The sequence below is a fragment of the Capsicum annuum genome, chromosome 4, assembly GCF_002878395.1.
Source record: "Capsicum annuum cultivar UCD-10X-F1 chromosome 4, UCD10Xv1.1, whole genome shotgun sequence".
NCBI classification, from domain to species: Eukaryota; Viridiplantae; Streptophyta; class Magnoliopsida; order Solanales; family Solanaceae; genus Capsicum; species Capsicum annuum.
The window spans coordinates 4,646,695-4,650,926 of record NC_061114.1 but is presented as its reverse complement, the minus strand read 5'-3'; positions in this window follow the sequence as shown (position 1 = coordinate 4,650,926).

Below are 4,232 nucleotides of genomic sequence, written 5' to 3'. Positions count from 1 at the left end.
TATATATATATATATATATATATATATATATATATATATATATATTTACTACTAGATATATATATATACTTATATACTAATTTATAAAACATATACACTTGTATACGTTAAAGAGATAAGTCTATAGAAGATATAATATATACACATATATACGCACCATTCAATATATATGTACTACTTTAAATAAAGTATATATATATATACACACACACTACAATATATATATTTACATACTAATTTATAAAATATATATACACATGTATACGTTAAATATACATATCTATAGAAGATATATACACACCATTCAATATGTATGTACTACTTTTAAATTAAATAAACTATATACTACAATATATATGTATTACAATATATAGATAGTTATATTATATAAATTTATAAAACATATACAGCTGTATACGTTAAATATACATATCTATAGAAGATATATACACACCATTCAATATATATGTACTACTTTGAATAAAATATATACTATTCTACAATATACATTTATATATACTACAATATGTATATATATATATATAGTTATATACTAATTTGTAAAACATATACACTTGGATACATATACGTTAAATATACATGTGTATAGAAGATATATACAATAATATACAAAACATATGCTACTTAAATAATAAATTAATAATACTTGGTAGTTAATTAATGAATGTTGAATTTTATTGATTGCAAAATGATCCAAAATTTATAATTTACATGAATAAAAAATCTACAAATTATGCATCATTTTTTCCAACTCTTCCATGTTAATATTAACGGGAACTTGCATAGGATAGTCAAAGTCAACGGGGGCAAACCCATGCATTGGACTTGATTCTGCTGAGTTCTTCCACGAAGTCATAATTTCTTCAAGTTTTTGCTCGTCCTTCGGCTTCGGTTCCATTCCTTGATTTCTTCTTTATGCTCTAATCCAATCTCTGAGACAAACTAGAACATTCATTGCATTGCTTTCCAATGAGTGTCGGTTGTCTCCAAGTTGCTGTCGTCCCTGACTAAAGGCGCTCTCTGATGCAACGGTTGACATTAGAACGTTCAAGATATCTCTAGCTAATCTTGAAAGCATAGGTTATTGTGATTCATTATTCCTCCACCAATCCAACGTGTTGATCCGTTGTCTACGATCCTCTGGCAGTGACCGAAGATAATACTTAAGCTCTTTCCGATAAGTTGATGTGTAAGCTCCCTCATCAACACTGTTCCAACAGGGTAAATCATAAAAGGAATCAGGAAAACCACAATGTACCGGCCTTTTAGAAAATGATGGCACCTCGGGAGGATGAGGAGTAACAGTTGGCCTGATATGTGTCGGTACAGCTAAATTAACTAAATCAGCGTGGTGGTTATATAATTTATCTAAGTAAGCATTCACATCAGACGTAGCCATTCACGAATTAGGTTGTACTTATTCAGAATCATTGTTAGTATTTATTTCTAAGTTACGATAAATAAGAGAACTAAAGTGGCACATAGTATGGTATTTAATGCATGAATTTAGCATAGCACCAACCAAGAAAATAGGGGGAATCAAAAAAAAATATTTTTTAAATTTAGTAAACATGGCACCAATAACATCTTCATAACCTTCTTTATTTTTATATTCTTTGAGCAAATCAGAAATATCGGTTATATATCCCAAAGTATTAGAAACAGTAGGATAATAAGCACCGTAAAATTCAACCGTACCTACATAAAATTTTTTCAAAAACTTAACAAGATCATTAATTACAATCCAATCAAAATCAAGTAGCATGCAATCGGCAGAATCAACAAATGAACCACAATGTTGGTTAAAAGCTAATGTAATAGGAACTCTATATTTATAACAAGTTTTTAAAAAATCATACGTAGAATTCCATCTAATATCAATTTCCTCAGGCATCAATATCGGTGCAAATCCATTTTCTTGATATTTAACTTTAAATTCTTTAATTCTCAATATACGATTATTTTCTTGTATAAAACCAACAACAAGACGGATTTTTTCAATATAAATCTCAAAAAACTCAAGACCATATTTTACAATTAAATTATATATATGACATGCACACTTAATATGAAAAATTTCAGGTAACGACGGTGATAGCTTAGATTTCAACTTTGTTATAGCAGTGTTGTTGTTAGAAGCATTATCAAAAACAATACATAAGATTTTATTTCGATACCATAAAATGCTGTAACTTTATGTATTGAGTCAACAATAAATTGTCCAGTATATTTACGATCTTCATCATATAAAAAAAAGCAAGAATACGTTTTTGTATCACAAAATTACTATTTATCCAGTGACAAGTAACGGTTAAATAACTATTTTAATTTACAGCACGACCAGGATCAGAGGTTAGGGATATTCCACATTGAATATTTTTTAACACTGTAGATAAATAAAAATAATATTGTGAATGAAGTCTAAAAATATCAGACCGACAAGTACTTCTAGGAGTACCATTAAACATAGGATTATAAATTACTTGAATATAATGAATAAAAGCATCAGAAGAAGGAAAACTAAAAGGCAAACAACCTACAGCTATCATTTTTGCTATTTCTTCCCGGTCTCTCAATTTATTATACTTCTTCATTACGTGACCGATTGTTGGGTCCATTCTAGTTTGTGTGGGCCCACCAACAGCCTCACCACGTTGTGCAATTTTTAACTCTCTTTGGTGTTCTTCAGCTAAAGGTCTCATTAACGTACCCATACCCCCTTGCTTGCCTCCTCTTTTATGCTTATATATTATTTGATAAAGATTGCATTGCACCTCAGCATCTGATATACGTTCCAAAAATTGTCATGCAACACTAATTTGTTTACGAGCTCTTGGGGCACGGGGAGGACGGGGAGGGAGAGTAACCGATTTGGATCTAACGCTAGCATTTCCTACTGCGGGTGTCTCACCAATATTTTCATCATCTTCATCTAAATCAACCGCATCTACTTCATTTTCTTCTATACCGTAATTTTTCTGAACTTCTAAATAATTCATATCGTGAGCACCTACACCTATTTCTTCCTCAAAAGGTTGACTAAGTGGTACCGGAGGCGAAGGCACACGGGTAGTAATTGAAGTACCTCTACTGCTAGTAATTGAAGTACCTCTACTGCTAGTAATTCGCTTTTTGCTACCACTACCACTTCCGGGACAAAGTTTTTTTTCACTTTTACCAAGGTTTCTTAATTTATCCATAGTATAAATCAAACTAAAAATATTCAAAATACACAAAAACTAATAAAAATAAATATTCATCAATTAATACACTAATTAAAAATAAGAGATGGCACGACAATATCAAATTTTGGAAGTATCCGAAGGTTGCGACTTTAGAAACTTCCACTCGTACTTAGTAATCGCAAAATTAAAAAAATTAAAGTGAGCACTTTAGAAATTAAATATGTAGAATATTTGAGAATTGAGAATTGAGAAATGAGATTTGAGAGAGAATGAGATTTGAGAGAATAAAAAATTGTGTGGAAAATGATTTGAAAGTGTAGGGTATTTATAGAAATTTTTTTGGGGTTAAAAAATAATTTTAAATAAAAAAACTTTCTTTTTTAATATTTGGGCCCAAACTAGCTGTTATAGTCATTGGGCCAACGGCTAGTTTGGCCGAATTTTCCAAAATCTTTTAAAAAAAATAAATTAACCAGGCTTATTCGGGCTAGGCCGGTTAACCGACAGGCCCTAACAGGTTGGGTCCGGTCCGGGTTAACCGAGCCCAAATTCAAAACCCAATTGGACCAGAACCCGGGCCCTTAAAGCCCTTGGGCTTATTGGACCGGGTCAAACCTGTTCGGTTTTCTTTAGTGGGCCGGTTTGGGCTGGTTAAAACCGGCCCCGTTTGACACCTTTATCATGATGTCACATTCAAAATGTAAATTTTGGCACAAACTCTACGCACAAGTGCAGATATTTTTTATTTTTTATTTTTTTTGGTGAAAAATTCAATTACATTATATATTTTTATTTTAATCATGAATTTATTTTTAATGCCTACATTAACCAACCAACCTTTTTCAATCCTATATTACAATAACAAAAATTCTTTTGGTCATTTATTTTCATTACCTTGATCGAGAGGGTAAATATTTTTCACACTATCGTAGTATTTAAAAAGTAACTAGAATCAATTATAAACTATACTAAATAACTAATCATCTAAAAATTCTCGATATAGTTAGCGTACATATAACTTTAGAA